At 41.4% G+C, this 22,261-nt stretch overlaps 1 protein-coding gene across 3 annotated transcripts in view; it reads right to left on the minus strand.

Moving 5' to 3' along the window:
* Positions 1 to 22,261, minus strand: part of LOC111154600 (zinc finger and BTB domain containing 40) — a 73,890-nt gene that overhangs the window by 49,157 nt on the left and 2,472 nt on the right. For all 3 annotated transcript variants that reach the window (XM_022514284.1, XM_022514283.1, XM_022514282.1), the window contains exon 2: positions 2,629 to 2,717. The gene's annotated coding sequence lies outside the window, so the exon portion shown is untranslated. The remainder of the gene's footprint in view (positions 1 to 2,628; positions 2,718 to 22,261) is intronic.

Below are 22,261 nucleotides of genomic sequence, written 5' to 3' on the forward strand. Positions count from 1 at the left end.
AATTATCTGATGATTATTGTATTCGGGAAATGTTTATTATATTCAGGAATATGCTTTACATGTACTAATTCATTTTGTCCTCTCAACAACCTGACGGGGCAGATGTTGTAATTATTCCCTTTTACTGATGAAGAGACTAAGGCCCAGGAGGTTGAGTAATTTCTCCAAGATCTCACAGTAACACAGTAGAACTTGAGTTTGAATCTAGGGCACCATTGGTGGGTATATAAATTGTACAGCTGTTCTGAAAAACATTCTGCTAACATTTAGTGAAAATTTCTGTATATATATCTGTCTTATAACCCAGTGATCATATTCCTCCACACCTATCCTAGAAAAATTCTTACACGGGTCCATAAGGAAGTATGGACAGAAGATCACTGGGGCACTGTTTTTGGTAGCACGAAGATCAGAGGCAATTTAGATGTCCCTCACTAAAAGAGTGTAAGTAAAGGTTCAGGAGGTATACTATGGAAAATAGTGCATTAGAAAGAAGGAATAACTAACTAGCTACCAGGACAGAAACACGGATAGATGCCCAGTATTGAGGGAAAAAGTAACAACCACAGTCAGCTCTAGAGCGTAACAGCATTTCTACAAGTTAAAAACATACCATCAAAACAATACCATCTACTTGATAAATCCACATGTGTAGCCAAAGATATTTCATCAAATATATTAGAGTGGGTGCCTACAGTGTGGGAGGGGAATGAGAATAGGTGTTGGAGGTGAGAAAGAAAAACAGAATCAGACAAGGGGAGACTTGCTCAGACAGAGAACTGCTAGTGTCACAGATGAGGGGGCTCCCCGCACCACCCCCAGAAGGCAAAAAGTACAACTTGAAAAGTCACATGAGGAGATAAGAACCACAAGAAGGAAAGTCATTAAACGCAGGAGCACAAACAGCAGCCCCAAGATTTGAAAACCATAAAAGCAATAGAATATAATTTAAAATGCTGTAAATTAATTGTATTTCATTTTAATAAACAGGCAAAATGAAGGAAGTTAGAATCAAAGAACAAGATAATATGGAAAAAGGATAGTCAGATGTGAAAAAGAACTTCCGGCTATAAAAAATTAAGTCACTGACATTCGCCCATTGATAAATTAAATAGATGAGAAACAGCTAAAGAAAAATTTGTGATTAAGAAGAGAAGTCTGAGGAAATTACTCAGAAAGTAGCAGAGTTTATAAAAACAGAAATATGAAAGGGAAGTTAAAGGACACAGAAGACAGAATGAGAAGGTGTTCCAGATGGAATAATGGAAAACGTGTATGAGAAGCAATTTGAAGATATAATTACTGAGAATGTTCTAAAATTAAAGGCAAACACGAGTCTTCAGAAGAAAACTTCAAAATATCAACAACATGGAGAAAAAGAAGTTGTAAGGAAACCAAGGGAAAAGACTTTACTTACAAAAGGATGACAACTAGACCGATACAGACTTTCTATTTAATAACAATGATGCCAGAGGAAAATGCAGTAACAGCTGTTGAATATTAAGGAAAATAACAATCAAGAATCACTATCCAGGCTGAAACAAAATTATCTTCAAACAAACAGACAGACTGTCACAGGAAGAATTACTTTAAGAAGGAAACTGAACCAGGGGGAGAAAAAAAAAGAACATAAGAAGATTCTAATAGCAAGTGGAAAGCAAAGAAACCGCTAAAAAAATCCACTGGAAAAGTTAAAATCAGAAAGATTGATAACATCAATGCTGGTGAGGATGTGGAATGACTTGAACTCTCATACACTGCTGGCAGATGTGTAAAACAGTACAACTACACAGGAGAGCTGGATGGAGGTTTCTTTTAACATGGAATAAACTGCTAATAAATGCAACAACATGGAAAACCTAAAAACTATTATGTTAAGTCAAAGAAACCAGGCAGAAAAAGTACACACATAGGACTCAACTTACCGGAAAAGGAAATACAGGTAAAACTAATCTGAAAAAATCAGATAGTAGTGTGGAGGTTGTTGGGATGCTGTAGGGAAGGGAAATGAATGGAAAGAGACACAAAAGAACTCCCTGGGGAATGGACATGTTCTACATTTTTCTGGTGGTGGGGGGTGGTGTTTAAAGAGTAGATTTTTTTTTTTTTTAAGATTTTATTTATTTGAGAGATAGAGATCACAAGTAGACAGAGAGGCAGGCAGAGAGAGAGGGAGAAGGAGGCTCCCTGCTGAGCAGAGAGACCCATGCGGGGCTTGATCCCAGGACCCTAAGATCATGATCTGAGCCAAAGGCAAAGACTTAACCCACTGAGCCACCCACGTGCCCCTGAAGAGTAGATATCTGTCAAAACTCTTCAAGTATAATATGTAAGCTCCGTTGTTAATTATACCTCAATAAAAAAGAAATTAAGAAATGTGTTGGTATACTCAAAATGCACTGGCTGTTTAAAAATGGGTACTGGAAGGAGAGGTTAAAAACAATACAGAATAATGATAACTATAGTAGCTAGCACTTACTGAAAGCTTACTATGTGCCAAGCACTGTTCTAAATGCTCTGCATATATTAACTCACTTACTCCTTTCAACAACTCCATGGAGTAGGTTCTCTTATTACCCACATTTTACAGATTAAAAAACTGTCACACAGCAAGGTAACATAACTTACCTAGGGTAACACGAATGTGTGGCAGAGCTGGGGTCCAAACTCCGGCAGCCAGGCTCTAAAGTCTGTATTTGTAGAAATCCAATGCCTCTCTGAAATGAACAATCAACAACATGGAAGATGAGAGGAGACCAGAGTCAGGGTGTCCCAAGAGTTGAGAGGATGACAAAAACAATGACTGACTTTAGTCTTTAGCCTAAATGAAGTGTGTACGTTAACACACTTGTAAGGGAATAGAAGCAAGTATTGCAAACGCAGGTACAAAAGAAAAGAAAGAAAATGTGATTAATACAAAAGCAAGTGAAAAAAGGAAAAAAGAAAGGCAAAAGAAAATTGCATTAAATAGAAAGCAACTGAAGAAGGCAGAAATAAGTCCAAATGTATTTATAGTCATAATAAACAGATTGGAGCTTCTTGCTAAAAGGCAAGGAGAGATGGGACCCCTGGGTGGCACAGTCAGTTAAGTGTCTGACTCTTAGTTTCAGCTCAGGTCGCAGGATCTCAGAGTCATGATTATGATCAAGCCCTGTGTCAGGCTTTGTGTTCTGCTCGCATACACATGCACACACACGCGCACACACACGCTCTCTCCCTCTCTCAAATAAATAAATAAATCTTTAAAACGCAGAGAGGTTCTCTGGGTTTTTAAAAAGCCAGCTATCTGTTACTTACAAGAGAATTAGTGAGTGGGCGAGTTTATACTTAAAGCGGTACCCAGCTCACAGAAACTACTACATGTCATAGTTATTACTAGACACTATGAATCATCCTCATTAGTTTTGCAACCAGCCATCTGACTTGACAGCTGAAGTATCTATCTGTAAATAAACAATTAAACTATATAATCTTTGTAGACCACTTTCAGGTACAGAACACTGTTATTAAATAAATCGAATATATAATCATAAGGGATACACTGGTGATTTGGGGGCTACTGAAATGTACTATAGAGACTAAACTACACTTTGCCGATCTCACAACTGAAATGTTAGAGCTTCTAACATACTTTACTGTTTCCCCCAATGCCCTCTGTAGGGAAGTTAAACTGAGGAGAGAGAACTTAGCACTGGATATAACGTTGTGAAAGTGTAGCTTTCAGGGCTAGAGCACTGAGTGTTGGAATCTCTAAGTGAAGTCCTGTAGATGCTTGTATAGAGGCAACCTAAATTATGTTATTAAGCACTTACTGAAATTTCTAGGCTTGGGAAAATTGTCAAAGGTCCCAAGGGAAGAACATTTAAGCAACAAAAGAGCACCAGAAAGATGGATGTTCCTCAAAGGAACAATATTAAAGCCTCAAGAAAAGACTATACTGATATAGACTAAAGATACTTAGAAAGAAAAAACTTAATTGGCTGAACCAAGTGCTGCATAATGACCCAAAACACAAATGGGGATTCAACACAAAGTGGAAACTAGGCCAGCTTTCTAAAAGGAGCACAAAGAATATTTATTTATTTATTCATTTACATTCTTATTCTGTCTACTTCCAAAAAGGATCTGAAAGTTTAAGGATTGTTTAAGTTAAAAAGAAACAAGAGAAAAACCAGAAAAGGCAAAAGTGAGAACTAAGTCATAGTTGGTCGGAAACATGGAACCCCTTTAATGAACAAGGGGGGATACAACACTGAAGCCTTACTCTTGATGTGCACCGCTTACTTAAATACAATAGATGTTCTGAAATCCACAAGTGCTGGTGATGTCCTCAGCAAAGCACTCAAAGGCCTTTGCTGACACTACTGGAGAGCATAGGAGGCTCTTTTCTGTATCTCAGGAACTGGACCTACCATTCACTCATTATTATACTGTACACACACACAGGTCATCCAATTCCCCATTATGGGTCATTTGCCCGTTATTTATTTAGCACATTGCTAAGTGCTGTGAAGGATTCAAAGGAAATATAAAACAAGATTTTTGTCCACAGGGAGTTGGTAATAAAGCTGATCCGATGCTAGAATGATTGAAAACAGATCTCTTAAAAGGACTCAATCCATACAAGACAAGGAGGACAGGAAGAAGAGACCACAAAGAGACCGATCCCAGTGAGTGGCAACGAAAAGGCAAGAGCTGCAGCTGGTAAAGGCAAGTGAGGTACAACTCCAACAGGCCAGGGTGAAAGGTAGAGAGCTGCAGGCAGAAGAAGAGCCACGAAGAGGAACTCCGTTCCAGAAGAGGCACATCTGGCCCGTGTGCTGGAAATCGTGTATGTGTCCAGGACACGGGCACTGCACCCGGCTCTGGAAGGACATGCAGTAACTAGCTGCCATCATTATTATGGACACTGGGCTGGCCAGGGTGGGTCTCCAAAACCACTGGTGGAAGAGGATGGGGGGAGCACAAGGCTACAGAGGTTGTGGGCGGAGGGGGGGGCAGAAAATGAGCAGAGGAACCTCCACCTGCTTTGAGAGAGGAGCTTCTGACACAGGAATAGCACAATGAAAGCAGAGCTTTCCCAGTGACAGGAGGGCTGGACTAATAAGGAAAGTGCCTGGCAATGGAAAGGAAAAACAGGCCTCTTCTATTACGTTGTCTATACAGGCTATAGCCTCAGACATCCTGTATTATGGAGTTCCATGGAGAAGCTGGGCCCACTTCTGCCTGGATTTGTGTGTTCCAACATACACGAGAGAAAAGCCATTCTATTACTTAATCAAGGGTCTTCGATTCTGGTTGCCCTAACAATTCTGCCCTCTCCTTTGGGCCTATCTATCTCACAGTCCAAGACATCTCTTACAGTCTGGCTCAATGCAACCTTATCTGCTTAAAGTTTTTGTTTGTTTGTTTCTTTTTTGTTTTGTTTTGTTCCGTTGCTGTTGATAATCCCTTTCTCCTGAATAAAATCTTTACTTCTACCTTGATGCCTGGGCTCTGCTGGAACCAGAGAGCTGGAAGAGACCTTGGAGAGCCCTATTCATTGCTTTCAGCAAACAGAAGTTCATTACTTTATCTATCACGTACTCTTGTCTCATGACCAAAAGACCTTAGTCCAATCTCTTCCCTTTTTAAGGGAGGAAACTGAGGTCCTGGGAGGCTGAGTTGCTCTTTGATCCGAGTCGGCTTTAACCCCATGGCTATTTAGTATCTCACAAACAACCAGAGTCAGGTGAAGTAACAGGCACGCTCCACATAATTAGAGCAAAGATCACACATTCAGAGACAAGAAATGGGGCATTTGCTACACACAAAAAGATGATTTAAAATGTAAGGTATCTAAGGAATCAGCTAAGTTAAAAGAGAACCACTAGCAATTATTTCTGAGAACACAAGGTGGGTGGGTGAGGTCAGAAAAGGGTGACTGCAGCTTTTAGTGGGCCCAGATTTCTCAAGTTCAAAAACAGCTGTCATTTGGTCCTGTCTTACACGGAGGGCCTGAAAGGCACCAACATGTAGTAAGGGGTAAGGTCTCTGTATTTGGCATCCCTGGGCTCATGGTAGTATCTTGTCCTGTGTATTGCCATTGTTGTTTCTAACAAACGGTATTATCATGATCATCCTCATCATTCCATTCCAAAGTCTGGTCTCCTACGGTTCCAGTCCTTGAGACTTACAGCAATACCTGAATGGCCTATGTGCTTTCCTATGGTATGTTCTGGTCACTGGGAAATCCAAGTAACCTGAACAGCTCCGAAAAAGCCTAGGAGTGAAGATTCTCAAGTGGTTGGCGGCATCAAGGATAAACTTCTCCTCTGGGGCTTTGGATGCTGTCTAGTGAGCAGTAATGGTAGAAACCAGGCAAGGATGACACCGGGATGATACCTGCTTGTGTGCTGGGATTTACACCTCATCCCATTAATCTTCATTTTACAGATGAAGACTAAGGCTCAGAGATATTAAATGCACTAAGGGTCATGAGTTACCAAGGGGCAGAAGTGAGCCCGGGTCTCTGTTCTCACGCCACGGTTCTGTCCTCTATAATGCGAAGGCCTTGCTGGATGCCAAGACTTAGCTACCACTTCTGCAGATAATGTTCCCTTCCTAGAGCTCAGCAGCCATCAGGAAGCACAGCTGTCGAGACTTGGTTACTAAACAAGTACACTTACGGTCTTAGCCTTAGGGAACTGGTTAGCGAGCCAACCACATCCACTGCCCCATTAGCCCAGGAGACCGTATTTTTCACAATTATCAACTCATGTCTCATGACAGAGTTAGCCCGAATGATATCCTTGCTCTTTCTTTTCATATTCTGCCAAATTATAGACCTTACCAAATAACTACTAGTAAGAGCTACTAATAATTAAGTACCTTACTGTGTTTCTAAGCACTTCTTATGTTCCCTCCTTTAATACTAACAATCCAGCAAGATAGGTAAACCCAACTCACAATAAATCCTAATAGGTTCAGGAACAGGCCCACGATCATACAGCAAATCGGAAGAGGAACTGAGATCTTAATCCAGGCGGCCCGACCTAAATATCTTGCCCTTCTATCCACTAAAAGGGCTTCTTACTTGGGATCCTGTCAAAGAAAAGAAGAATCTGACCCAGAAGTTCTGGGGTAGGGCCTGAATTCTGCCTTTCTAATAAGCTCCAGGTGATACGGATACTGTCGGTCCAAGAACCCTCTCTGAGGAACAAAACACCGTAAAGCCCTGTTCTCCAATCACTTTTTTCATATCAAATTATTATGTCTTAAGTACCTCTTAAAAAATCTCAAGTCATCTTCAAATCCTTCCCTTTTGCACTTGTCTTTGGCTCCAGTCAGAAAAGCAAACTCCCTAACAGCTCTGGGAATAAAACCTACAAGATATGGAGGACTCCAATAACCACGGCTGAGGCGAATAGCTCTATGGCCTGGCCCCAACCCTAGCTCCTGCAGAATACATTTCAGCAGTCTGGCCTTCCACGGTTAGTCTGGCTTCCTTCCCTGGCTGCTGCCAAAGTAACCAAAAGTCAAACTGCTCCTGATCTAACGTGGTCAGCCGAACCTGGTTAGGCCTTGGAAGGGCCTAGGATGGTAGAGCCAATCCATGAATGTACGCTTAACTGCAAACAATGAAGAGATCTCTGCTTACGACACTATGTACGAACCCCTGTGTATTCCCTTTCCAGCCATTACGCCATTTGTCTTCCCCAGAATCAGGCAACTCTACTGATCTTCCATAGCCTTCTACCGGGTTTCCCCGACAGCTGTATGGAGCAGCGTTTCAAGACCTGCATTCTCTCTTGTGGCACAAAGTCTAAAATCAAGGCTCAATATTACGTGCTCGCCTGTCAATTGGTAAAATCAGGAAGGCCTCAAGTGACCTAACTACAAATTCTCCTACCCATTCTGCTCTGGTAGACAAGGTCCCTGAGCCAAACAATCCTCCTTATCAAAGGGACTAAGGTCCAGCTCCTGTCTACCCCGAGTAGTTTGGGTTTCAGTTCCTTATCAGCCCCCAAGATTATTCAAGCAAGCCAATCACATACCCTGGCAGAAACCAGGAGGCACCCCACCTTTTAGATCCTGCAAAGCCCGCCTCCCACAGCCACTGATGGTTCACTCTGCTCCTGAGGGCAAGCCTGTGTGGCCCTGAGCAGCAGACTGTGTCCTCCTCTGGGGCTGTGAGTCTATGTGACTACTAAAAGCTGCGGCCAGTCTCATCTGCCCGTGTCTGCTGTCATGTGTTAGCCACCCCCATAACCCTAGGGTAGGAATTCCTCCCTCAGCAACAGGGTGAGTAAGAAGTGATTAAAACACCCTTTCTGCCCAATCCCCCGTCTCTGCTCTTTTCCATATGCTTCAATCTCTTGAAGGCCTTTGGCAAGGTCACCAACTGCTCCATGATGGTAATAACGTCCAGCCTTGTGCTAAGCGCTGTCCAAATACATTTCCATTCATTTTCCTAACATCCCTATGAGGTAGATACCCTTATTACCCTTAATGTACAGATGAGGAAACTAATGTCTAACAGGTTATGCCCAAGACCATACAGCTAAAAAGTCTGAGCACCATTCAAATGCAGATCTGCTGGCTCCCTGTTCTTAATTACTACCTTAGTCTTGACAGAATTTCTGGGCTGGGTGTTAGCATTCCTCAACCCCTCTCCACAGGCAGAGATGTGCTGCTGGCTGGCCTGACAGGAGCACTTGCATTTGAGATGCCTTATTTCCTTCTGCCGGTCTCTGCTGAAAGATGGACGGAGAGGTATATCTGGAAAGAGTGTCCTTGCAGCAGCCAGGCTGTTGGCTTCTCCCTGCCGAGAGACTTCCCTTGATGGCCTGAACTTAATTTACCAAAAGGTCTAGTCTGATTGTCAACCTTCCAGATACAAAACACTGTCCCATATAAGTCTCACAGTTAATTGGACTTTGGAGGTTCGATAACACAGTCTCACTCCTAAAAGAAGTATAAATTAGAAAGTGAATTTATTAGTTCACGTATTAGTGAAATAGGCCTACTCTTTACAGTTACATGCGACAAAATTCCAGCAGCGAAGTCAAGTGTCGTCAGAAGAGACTGTGTGCTACCAACATTCAGTGAGAACTGGCGGCATCTGCCTTGGCCCGGGTAGGTACAGCCTGAGCGTCAGCGTACACTACCCCCGCCCCACCAAGTGCTCTGCCGTGTCCCTTCTGTTGCCTGAACTCTTCGGTGGTTCCCATCTCTCTTTTGAAAAAGCAGGACTCAGCTTTGTCTCTGAGGTAACCCTGTGCATGTATTTAGTAGCTCAGACCACGTGCTGAGTTTTTGCTCCCTCTCCAGATGCAGGCAGTGGGCTCCTGTTGCCACGGCCCCAGGGCTTCCACTCAGTGCGCTCTGAGCATCTACGGGATCAGAACCACTTTCCCGGCAAGCAGCTTCACCCACTGAAGCTCTCAGCTCACTTCAAACTCAGCAACCCTCTAACTTCTCCCTGGCTATTACCAGATGCAGTCCTCACTCCCTTTCCCCCTGCTCCTCACCCCTTCACCCCCCCCCCATGCACTTCTGTCACCTGTCGCTCTGCCTCTCTTCAGCCACTCTGCCACACATCACTAATGACAACTTTTTAAAAAGTATTTATCAATACCAAACAGGGGAAATGACTCTTCATCAGAAGGATAATAAAAGTCAGGGAATTTTGCAACTAAAATTATCCTTAGAGACTATGTAATTCAGGCCTTTTACAGATAAAAAGATATAGAAATTAAGGGACCTGCCAAGTCATGTACCTAGATAATGGCCAAACCCAGGACCCAGATTTCTGGGTTTTCAAGACAGCACTTGAGCCAAAATACCAAACTCCTAAATATACAAAACAGGGGAGGGGCTAAGCAGGGAGGGCTTCCCACATCTCTCACAGACTGGTGGCCATTAGCACTTGGTATGGGAGACAGCACATTTACTATTCTTTTCTTTGAATGTTGATTCAATATCAATCACTGATAGCTCTTTCAATGAGAAAATAATTATCCCCAAGTCAGAAAACTGCCCAAAAGTGTCTCAAAGAATACATGATTCCAAATTCCCCAATCCATTGTTATTCGTAGAACTATAAGGTAGATTTGTGATTTAACAAAAATAATAGAAAAACCACATTTTTAAAGTGATTAAGATATTTAAAAGATAACATATTTAATGAATATGTAACTGAGGTCATGATGGAAAAGGCTTTTTTACACATAAATCACAAATAACCAAAAGATATGATAACATAAAAACATAAACCTCCAAAAAAACAGTATCCACAAAACTAAAAGATAAATGATAAGTGTGTCATAAGAAGTGAAAAATGAGTGGCTAGTATCAGAATAGAAAGCTCATACAAATCAATAAAGAAAACAAATTAACGTTTAAATTTTTTTAAATGGACAAAGAAAACTCACAAACGAAATAAAAAAGTCCAACTGATTCAAAAAGTTCACCCTTATGAATAATTAAAGAAATGCAAATTAAAACACTGATGCTATTCTGAAGTGATCAAATTGGAAAAATTTTGCAACAATAATATTTAATTGATAAGCAGTAGTTTTAGACCACGCACTCTGATTTGGCAGACTTCAGTTTAAAGCCTAACTCAAACGCTTAGTGACCTTGAGCAAGTCACCTTAATCACTGTGACCTTAACATCTTTACAGTGTGTGTGTGTGTGTGTATGTGTGTGTGTGTGTGAGAGAGAAGAAGAAATGGGATAATGCATCTGAATTGTTTTAGCAAAGTTCCTGTCAACAGTAAACGCTCAGTGTTAGCTGCTATTATTATAAAAATAATACTTGTATTAATAACACAAGGGAGGGAGCACTGAGACAGGTGCCTACACAATGCCAATGAAAGTATAAACTGGTAAAAATCCTTCAAGAAGTAATACAGTAAGTAATCTGCTCATCTAGAGGTATAAAAAGTGTCGTTGGAGGGAGACATGAGAATTTGGGGGGGTTGGGAAGGATATACTCTATATGCACTGTCTGAATGTTTTACCAGAATGTTTACATATCAGTTGTATAATTATAGATAAATGAAAAAAAAATGATAAGCCCATAATAGAAGAAAATTTTTTTAAATATTTATACCTTTAGACCCACTTCTAGGACTCCCATCTACATGGAAATAATTAATTAGAGATATAATGAATTATTTATGTATACTGAATTCAGAAGAATAGCACCACTGGTAAAAAACTGGAAACTGAGTTGTACAATATGAAGATTTTAAGTAAATATGGTATACAGACATATTATGAAATATGCAGTCAGTAAAAATTAGGTACTCTATAGGATACCTATAGCACAAGCAACCAAAAATAAATAAATATATAAACAAATTGGACTTTATCATCTTCAAAAACTTTTGTGTATTAAAGGATACTGTTATGAAAGCAAAAAGAGAAGCCCAGAATGGGAACAAATACTCTCAACTCATTTACCTGATAAATGTCTAGTATCCAGAATATATAAATATAGCATATCAGAATACAGTATCCAGAACTCTTACAACTCACCAGCAAAATGACAAGCCCGTTAAAATCAGGCAAAGGATTGGAATAAATCTCTCTCCAAAGAGGATATACAAAATGGCCACTAAGCACATGAAAAGATGTTCGGTATCAGTTGTCGTTTGGGAAATGGACATCGAAACTGCCGAGAGCTACCACCCCACACCCAGTAGGACGCTTAACAAAACACACACACACAGGCAGAAAGTACAGGTGTCACGAGGATGTGGAGAAATTCGAAGCCTCACACACAGTTTGTGGGAATGGAAAATGTACAGCCACTGTGGAAGAAACAGATACTATATGAGCCAGCAATTCCAATTCTAGGTCCAACCCAAATGAAATGAAAACGTATATCCACACATGGAGCATTACACACAACAGCCAAAACCTGGAAACAACCCAAACATCCACCAACTGAGTAATGAACCAACAAAATGTTGTATATCCATACAATGGAATATTCTTCAGCCATATAAAGGAATAGAACATAGAAAACGTACAACAGGGGTGAAATTTAGAAACACTATGCTCTGTGAAAGAAGTCAGTCACGAAAGGCTACGTACTGGAGGGTTCATTTATATGAACTGTCCAGAACAGGCAAATCCACAGAGATAGGAAGTGGACTAGTGGTTGCCAGGGGCTGGCAGGAGGGGGGAGTTGGGGAGTGAATGCTAATGGGTATGGGGTTTTCTTCTGGAGTGATGGAAATGTTCTAGAATTATAAAGTGGTGATGGTTACACAGACTTTTAAGTTGTGTATGTTAAAACAATGAACTGTATGGTATGCAAATTATATCTAAATAAATTTTTTAATAAGGCTCTTAAAGATTTTTAATAACATGAGGAATGCTCTCAATATACTAAAAGGAAAAAAAAACTAGCATGCAATTGTATATATAATTCCCATCTGGTTTAAAACTGATGGGACGCCTGGGTGGTTCAGTGGGTTAAGCCTCAGCCTTAGGCTCAGGTCAGGGTCTTAGGGTCCTGGGATGGAGTCCTGCATCTGGGCTCTCTGCTCAGCAGGGAGCCTGCTTCCCCCCTCTCCCTCTGCCTGCCTCTCTGCCTACTTGTGATCTCTATCGAATAAATAAATAAATAAAATCTTTTTTAAAAAGAGAGAGAAAATGTATGTACATGCATGTACACATTTGCATTTAAAGACAGAAAATATATCAAAATGCTACCAGTGGGTTCCTAAGTAGTGTCATGATGGAGGATTTATTTTCTTCTTCATACATTACAGAATTTTTTTAGAGTAAACATGTATTATTTTTATAACAAGGAAATTTAAAAATAGAAACCCAGATAGGTCTGGCTGGCTTCAAAGCCAGTGTCATTTCCAACAACCTAGTCATTCATTAAACATTTATTTAGTTCCTACTATGTACCAAGCAAAATTAAGTAAGATAGAATCTCTGCCTGCAGGGAATTTACACGTGTCTAGCATGGGGTTTAAACCTGAGTCCATGGACTGGGAAAGGAAAGAAGAGTCCACGGGTTCTCCAAATTAAACACAATGCTGTCCAACTGCACACTACCCGGGGCAGAGGGTCCACGGCTGTCCTGAGCGGCAGTGTAGCTTAGTGGTAAAGGATGGAGCTGGAGCCAGGCTACCTGGTGTAGAGCTTGAACATCCAATCACAAAGTGTGTGCTTGAGGGGCACAGGTGCCTCATCTACAAAATAGGGGAAATACTGGTACTTCTCTCACTGGGTGGTTAGAAGATTAAATGAGTTAATACACCTAAAGCACCGCAGTATGCACTGAGGACACAGTAAGTGCTCAATAAATGCATCAGCTGCTAGCCACTAGCCTCACTACCACTGCTGCCACCCCACCACTATATTCTCAAGGAGGTGGAGAGAGAACGGACTAAAGTCCACTAGAAAGGTGGTTTTCCACACCTCAAAACTGACAGCATCTGATTCTTGATAAGCCCATAATAACCATTATATTAAACTCATTTCTTTTTCCAGATTCTCTCAATTTCTAATGAAACTCTTCTTTGGAGACATTCTATAAAACCCAGTGAGACAAAACATCAAAACGGTCAGCACAACAAACTGCTTGTGGCCTCTTATCTTCGAACTCCTAGAAACAAGTGATTTTTCAAGGCTATTCTAATGGAAGGAGGCTTTGAGAGGCTTATCTGTCTTTTGCCTGCCTTTCCGGGAGGGGAGGGCCGTGCTACTCCGATTCAGATGCCTCTTCAAAGGCCAAACTGCAAAATCTCTAGAGCAACACCGTCGTCCAGCGAGGGACTGGGGGCTGCGACTGTGTCCCACCTACTGCGACTCCTCCATCCCGCAGTCAAGAGTCTCAACAAGCAATCATCACTCCGATGCTTTTATATCCAACCTTTTAGGTGCTTAAAAAAAAAAGAAAAGGCTCTTGGCTTTGTCACTGGTACTTACAAGCACCTTGCAGTGATCTGAAGATGGGGGTAAGTTCTGAGGTTTCACCAACTCAATTATGAGAACAGGCTTTTGCTCAGCTGGGAATAATCAATCCAGACACACAGTAACACCATACCAAAGTTCAAATTCAAAGATACCCATTTAATGTAGAAATTAGTGAGCTCAGGCAACTACATAATACCAAACCAGCCCTGGTGACTGGAGAGACTGGTGCCCAGCTCTAAGGGTCAGAGGCTCTAGAGCCCACCCGAGAACTGAGGGGGCGAATCATGGCTCTGTCCCTCTCAACAGCTGTGTGACTTAGGCAAGAGACCTAACTCTCTAGGCCTCACTTTCCTCGTGGGTAAAATGGGGATATTAGCACTTTTTGGTGGGGTGGCTTATAAGCACTAATAAGCCTGCATGTATATGAGTCCATATACTTAAAGGACATCTCCTGTAACACTGTAAACATTCATTAAATGTCAAAAGGAAACATAAAAATCCACCTGCCAAACTTTGATTTTATAGTTCGTAGGCTGGATAACTAGTTCACAGATGTACTTTTTTAAAATCACTCTGCTGTATCACTTATATAAGTTATGTATGTATCTTATATGTCAAATGTCAAATACTGCATTTTTTTTTTTTAAAGAACAGACTTTATAGACAACCACAACTGCTAGTTTCAAACAGCTGGTCTGAGATGGCAGTCAGTAAGGAAACGGGGTGGGTTAGGTCTCTCATAGAGGCCTAGTACTGGGCTATAATCTGAAAGAACTGAAAGCCTTAAATTCATTGAAAATTAGCAGGAGATAACAGGAACTTCTGAAATCACCTGGCCCGATTCCCACATTGTGTAGATGAGGAAATGGAGATGCTGACGAGTGTCTTAAGATCTTCCAGGTCAGAAATGAGACCCTTCCTGTCACCTATGTTTTTGGTACCCACTGCAAGTGGACAGCAATGAAAAACACATTTTGTAAAGGGAAAAAGACACAGTTCGGAAGGGTTAAGGTAGGGATCTAACAATAGGAGCTCACATTTGCAAACGTTTATTATAACCCAGGCACCATGCCAAGCACTTTGCATGGTAGCCTTACATAATTTTTGCAAAACCTGTGAGGCAGTTACTATTATTAATTCCACTTTCAAACGAGAAAGTAGAGTCCTATCAAAAGAAAATGGCTTGCCCCAAATCACAAAGCTGGTGAGCACTAGGGTTGGTAAATGAGCCCACGCTGTCTTACTCCAGAGCCGGAACCTTCCCCGCTGGATACTGCCCAAGCGTGGGAACTGAAAAAGCAGTGAAGCTCTTGATCCCTCATTCTTTCTCCTACTGTTTTGGTCACGTCTCTGTTCAGAGGCAGTGCAGAGATACATAGTAAAGAAAGCGGGGGGTGGGGGGGTGTTGTTGCTGCTGTTTGTTTGTTTCTAATTCCAGTATAATAACATACAACATTATGTCAGTTTCAGGTGTACAATACAGAGATTCAACAATTCTGTACATTACCCAGTGCTCATCATTGAGAGTGTACATAAATAAAGTGTTTTTAAAGTAAGAAGAGATGCCATTAATTTAGAGGCTACTTATTCTGTGCTATATAAGGTGCCACCCACACTTGTCAAGGCCAGGAGGCACATGATGGTGCTGCTGGGGAAGGTAGAGCCCATGCAGCATGAGCAGGGCTAGGGCTCTAAGACCCCATTTCCTTAGTCAGGGGACAGTCTGTCCCTGTCCAACCAGCAAATCTTTACTGAGCCCGGCCAAACACCCTTAACTAAAGCTGCCTTATAGAGAGAAGAAATTCAGCATAACCCTGCTCTCAGAGAACACATGACGCAGGCAAGAACAGATCACCTTCAGCTTGGAATCCTACTCTTCTGACACCTCTGCAGCTGAGTATCAGCAGCACTGGAGCACTGTGGCACCATGCAGTTCACCCAACCTTCGCTAGACCTCTGAACACACTGGGCAGAAGAGCTCCAGCCTCCTCTCCTTCGAGTTCTGAAAGTTTTCTGTCTTTGAAGAAGCAGGAATAATTTTCATCTCTAGCTTTCTCTTGTCTATAACGAGGGAGTTAGCTTGAGGCTAACAAGGGGTTAACTTGGGGAGCTAACAACAACAACAACAAAATGCAAAAGAGGATAACTTCTCTATTGCTTCTAGCTTTGGGAAAGAACTATGGGATTCCATAGCATTTGCTCAAAAATGTTCAAAGGAAGACGTGGAAAATTTCATCCTCAACACTTCACTGCCTGAGAAAAAAATCCCAGAACCCCAGGGGCCAATTATTCTGCTGTCTCGGACTTTGACCTTAGAAAGGTTCGAACCTGCCTGGAACTGAGGGCCCTGACAGCAGAGCACCGGCTATATGAGCAGCCAGTATCTAGGGGGGTCAGATGTAATGACTGCCAGGCCGTCAGAGCATCATTCACAAGTTACAGTACCACACTAAACCTATGGGCTAAATGAATAAGAGCAGCAAATTTCACTGTTATTTAAATTCGTAAGTTCCTACTATGTTCCCAATATCATGCTGAGAGCAGGGTCTCAAAACACTGGCAGGCCTTTACAAGTCAACTAATACTGGACTCCACTGATAAAACTAGGCCAAGAGCAGGCAAGTGAGAGCAGAGCATAAGGGAAGCAAGAGGGAGGGGTGATGGGAGGGCTTAGTGTTTGCAAAGGGAAGCAAGGGGAATCTTTGTGGTACGAATTAGAAAGGACGACTAAAGTGATACTGTGAGTTGGAGTTTAGAATGTAGTGGCTCATGACTGTCTCCCTTGTTTCCATTTTTCCCTGGCCAGTTGGGAGTTTAAAATTTGAAAAATAGCCTTAATAAAGAGCTAAAAAGAGTTGGGTTCCAAACCTGACTTTAACTTTATAACCTTGAGCTACTTAATTTTTCAAAACCTGCTTCCTCTACTGTAAAAGGGAGGTAACATGTATATGGGAGTTCAATGCTAGTCACACTTTTGTGTGTTTGAAACGTCCATATTTTCATGGAGATATTAATATTTATTGCTTAGTGGCTGTAAGGATTACCAGAAATAATTATGGAAAATACCTAGCCAGAGCCTGGCACTTTGTAGTATTCAATAAATGGTAACTATCATTATCAACATGCTATTTTTTAAAGTTCCGGGATGAGGTCAAGGAGAACAACATACTAGAAACCAGTGAATTAACAGCCGCAGACTGTACACTAAGGAGTATCTGGATGTCTGTACAAGGACAATCTTTCCATATATGGGTCTTATAGGCTCGCTCTTTTATCTACTTTCATCTTTCCCTTCCTGCTTTATTCATCCATTCAACAAATATGCACAGACTGCCTACTGTATGTAGGACACAGAGCTACGTACGGAGAAGGGAGGAGGTCAGACAAGAGAAGGGTTTTTGAGGGGACAATATAACAGGATGGGCTGGGGGTACATCTATGAACCATCTGAAATGATACACAAAAAGTTTTGAGTACATGGGTGTGTAACACCCCTCGAGAAGTTCTGGAGGGATTCCAAAAGGAATTATTAAAAAAAAAAAAAAATTAAGACTGAAAATGTAACAAACTTAACAAGAAGCATACAAAATTTATAGGAAAAAACATAAAACACTCTTGAAAGGTCACAAAAGTAGCCCAGAGCAAATGGAAAGATGGGCCAAGATCTTGGATAAGAAGACTCAACATCATAAAGATGTCAGTTCTAAGCTAAATAATAAATTTAACATAATCTCAATAGAAATACCATCCGTTTGTTGCTGCCTAAAACTAAACAAATTGGTTATAAAGTTTATATGGCAGAATAAACAAGCAAAAGCAGCCAGAAAAACACTAAAAAAGAGCAATATGGGAAAACTGGCCCTTCCAGATGTTAAAAAAAATTATAAAGCCTCTAAAATTAAGATGGTTAAGATAATAGCATATGAATTGACAATCAAACCAGTGGAACAAAATAGAAAATCCAGTAAGAAACCCAAATGTATACAACAGTTTAGTATCCAATTAAAACAGCATCTCAAATCAATAGGCAAAAAATAAGAACTTTTCTTTCTTTCTTCCTTTCTTTTCAGAGAGAGAAAACAGGGCAGGTGGGAGGGAGGGGGAGAAAGAGAGTCTTAAGTGGGCTTCATGCCTAGGTGGAGCCCAACCTCATGATCCCAAGATCATGACCTGAGTTGAAATCAGGAGCCAGTGCTTAACTGTCTGAGCCATGGAGGTACCCTGATAAGAATTTTTCATAAGAGATGCTGGAATACCTGGCTGGCTATTGTGGAAAAGATAAAATTGGATCCTTCCTCAAACCAAATAAATTCCAAAAGGATAAGAACCTTAGATGTTTAAAACATAAAGAGTGAAACCATAGATATACTGAGAGAAAACACTAATGAATTCCCCATAAATTAAGAGCAGGGCAAATTCCTAACTGTGACTCAAAATCTAGAGCAATACACTGTACAAGCCATAAATATAATATGTAAAGATGAAAAACTTTTGTACAGCAATAAAACAACATATGCAAATTTAGGCATATGACAAATCGGAAAAAATATTTTTGCAACTTATATCACAGACATTGGGCAGATATCCCATATCTCATTAAGGGAGAAAACAAATTTAAACTATACTGAAATTATTTCTTACCTAACAAATGGGCAAAACCCCCAAAATTTTGACAGAAGACTCAAGAGAGACAGAGGAGGAGGATCAGGTATGCAATAAAATCTTCTGTGAATGTACCTTGTTACACAGTTTTGATTTTGGAAACACATAAATGGTTTACATAGTTAAAAAAACAAAATGAGATTTTTTAAAAGCAAATCTTAAAGTTTAAAACAAATGAGCCTGTTGATAAAGCTTATCAAGTTGGTGGCACGAGCACCAGAGAAAATACTCGGGAAATACTGACCTCGGGACAGTATTTGACTACATATTTGAAGCGGCACATGGTCCCGGGACAAAGGAACCACATAAAAAGCTCAAACAACATTCAGTGATCTAATGGTCAGTGCAGAGAGTGGCACTGCCACCAGCCTGGTAAGTAACATGGCCAGGAAACTCCAAAGCCCCAGAGCGCAGCCTACTTGTCCCGGGAAGGATGAAGTTCTGGGCCCACTGAGCATGACGGACTGGTGCTCAAGTAGAAGGGTGAGAGAGGAGGGAGGGAAAAGAGGTAAGATGAGACTTGAGACAGAGCCTGAGGGCAGCACAGGCCAAGCCAAGGAAGTGCATTATCCTGAGGGCTGGCAAGCCCTCTGAGAGTCTGAAGCAAGGGGGGAACAATCACATGTGATCTGTGCTTTACAAAGATCACTGGCAACAGTGTACAAAATAGATTAGAAAGGAACAAAGGAAGAAGCCAGCTGGCCAGCTCGGAGGCTATTGTAGTAATTCAGGACGAGAGATTATAGTAGCTTTAACCAAAAGAGAAAGGGGACATCAATAGGCTTGTAGCCTAAATAAATGTGCGCTATTTGTGGGTGGGGAGTGGAAGGCGGGTGGGGAGTTGACAGAAGGGGAAGAACATGGGGGGACTTTCTGCCTTTTGCAACTCTCTGGTGCCATCCACTGAGACTAGGAATCAAAGATAAGTAGCAGATGGAAGAAAACGGGCAAGTTCACTGCTGCCGGAGCCCCTGACACCATCCTTCAGAGCGAGTGGGGACAAGGAGTCAAGGACAAAAATCCACCAGTCAAACTGCAGTCTTTGAAAGCTGAGAAAGAGATGAAAGTAGCAGGTTAGATGACCTCTTGCAATATTTTCTCAAAATCAGAAATAGAACCACATACCGTTCACTTTGTTTTTATATTTTAATAAATTTCAAGTAACCAATATTGAGAGCCTCAAAAGCTAGTAATCCTTTGTTTCTAATCGTCCTCATCCTTCTTGGGCCCTTTCCTTCTTAAGAATTTACTTCATCAAACATTGAGAGCCCCGAAATGAGACTCTTTTAAAAGCAGAAGTCAACTCATGCCAATACACCCAGGGGTCAGATAGATGTAAAAATCTCTCTCTGTAAAGGTAAGCACTCACTGATAAACACTGTATGGGCCAAACAACCGTGGCCCACAGCAGTTTTCTACTGAGGTCCCATGTTTGCAAACATTCCAAGATAAACACCTGAAGATAGTTCTTTTCTTTCCATTTGAGTACTAATAAACCAGAAACTGTATCTTCGACTTTTTTTTTTTTTTCTAAGGTAAGTGAGGTAAGTTTGGTTTCAGAAAGAGCCGTTTCCCTTCTCAGACAACATAGGGATGCCAGGACAAAGGAAGGAGAGCATCTCCCCTCCATCACTCCTCTGTCTCTGCCTCCCTCAATCCATCCCTCTCCTCCTCCTCGGCAAGAAGCCGATGCCTAGAGCCAACGTCTTGGGCTGCTAACCACTCTTCCTTCCGCCTGTCAGAAGAGACTAATACGGCAACTGCCACCAAGGTTGCCAAGGCAACACATCGCCAGTGTGGCTGTCTCCTGTAAAATCATGACAATGACCTCTGAGGCATTTCCAAATCACCTCTACCAGACATGCTCACTCATATACTGGGCCACTTTTGACAGGAAACAAGGCCCAAAAAGATACTTTCAAAATTACAGTCAAGACCATGCAGCGGTTAAGAAGTAACTGGTTTCAGGGGGTTGATCAACACTATTTTGGGCCAGTGGTATCACATGTGACATTTCATTGTCAGCTCTGCACCTTGAAGGTCAAGGATCCCTCTGAGACCTGATTAGAGAAATGGGCTCACTCCCCAGAAAAAATGACACCCAGACAAATTTAAAGGATTTGTGGGTCCCCTGATACTCAACCACTTACCCCAGATTAACAAGCCAGGATCAACTATGATGTATTTACTTCATTGAAGGTAATGAAATACTTGGGTGTCATGAGTTTGAGGATTTGGGGTTAAACACCACCACTGGGGAAGTATAAGAAAAGACAGCGCTCTTTCCTTACCCTTCTTTCCGCTGAGGCCTGCAGAAGCCTCAAAACTGCAACGGTCTTGGCAAATGACACACCGCACCCCCTCCATGGCTTGAAGACAGTGACAATCTCATCTCTGAATTTAAGTGCCCTTAATATTTAATTCTTTTCCTCTACATGGTCACAGCTTGCTTTCTTCGCATTATCGGGATGATGGCTTTAGAAGGCAGCCCATTGGAGATCCGGAAAACCATAAATTCCAATTCAATTTCCGTGTGAAAATCAAAGAACTCACTCTCCTGAAGAGTTGAAAGCGGCTGAGGGGTCACTGCCTTCCTCCAGGTGCTGGTACACACAGTACTCCAGAAGGGGATCGTAAGCACCCAGTATAAGGCAACAGGGCATACCAATTTGTTTTTCAATCTATTTTATTTCAGTTCAAAGCTTCTTTGCAGACAGAGAGCCCAAGAAAACAAGCCACACTTTGGTTCTACTCAGTCTCCTTCAATCTCCAAAAGCAGCTGAGTGTTGCCAAAGTGTGGCTCGTTTTCCTGCAGTGCCTGTCTGCAATGATGCTTTGAACTGAAATAAAATAGACTGAAAAACCAATTCGGATGCCCTCGCTCCTCCTGCAGCTTTATATTATCCTGCAAAACTAGTGTTAGCACGTTCTCTTTACTGGAACCCACCAGACCCAAATCACAGAGTAAAAGTGGAATACTTGAAATGTGAAGGTCCCGCCCAAACCTAAAATAGCAATTTCATGCAGGGCTTATTGTTAACATCGCATTAACATGCCACTCTCCTGTCCAGTTCTTTGCTCCATTTGCTGGACCGGATTACATTACAGTTTAAAGCAAAACTTGACATTGCTGATCTTCTTATACAGTTCGCTGGATTTCTCACTGCCTCTGCAATTTGCACATTCATGAACCCAAACACCTTCTGATTTTTACCAATTCAAAAAGTCTGCTACTTGCTTTAAAGCATCTGATGCCTTGCATAAAGTATGCAACACTATTTTGAAAACTTTAGCGGGGAACCCAAAATCATTTACGAGCAAACTTTGAAATGACCACCAACTAGAAGAAACCTATCATTTTCTTAGACTGCCTTAAGAAAATGCACATGCCTTCAGTGGAGGAACACACTAAAATAATGAAAAGTGCTCTGAACTGACTGTTGTACAATTTGGTTCTGTTGGTAACATAATCCTGGATTTTTGTTATTATTTAGCACTTCAAATAAATTTCCATTTGGGGCCAAATTGTGGTTTGTTTTCTCTAACTGGAATTGAGCAACATGTGTAACAACAACAAAAAGAAAACACCCAACCTGTTATTACATTTTCTCTTATTTAATCCATACAACAACCCTTTGAGGAGGTACCATCATCTGCCTTTCAGCATTA

This window comes from Enhydra lutris, unplaced genomic scaffold (genome assembly GCF_002288905.1).
Source record: "Enhydra lutris kenyoni isolate GAN:26980312 unplaced genomic scaffold, ASM228890v2 scaffoldscaffold38, whole genome shotgun sequence".
Classification (NCBI taxonomy): domain Eukaryota; kingdom Metazoa; phylum Chordata; class Mammalia; order Carnivora; family Mustelidae; genus Enhydra; species Enhydra lutris.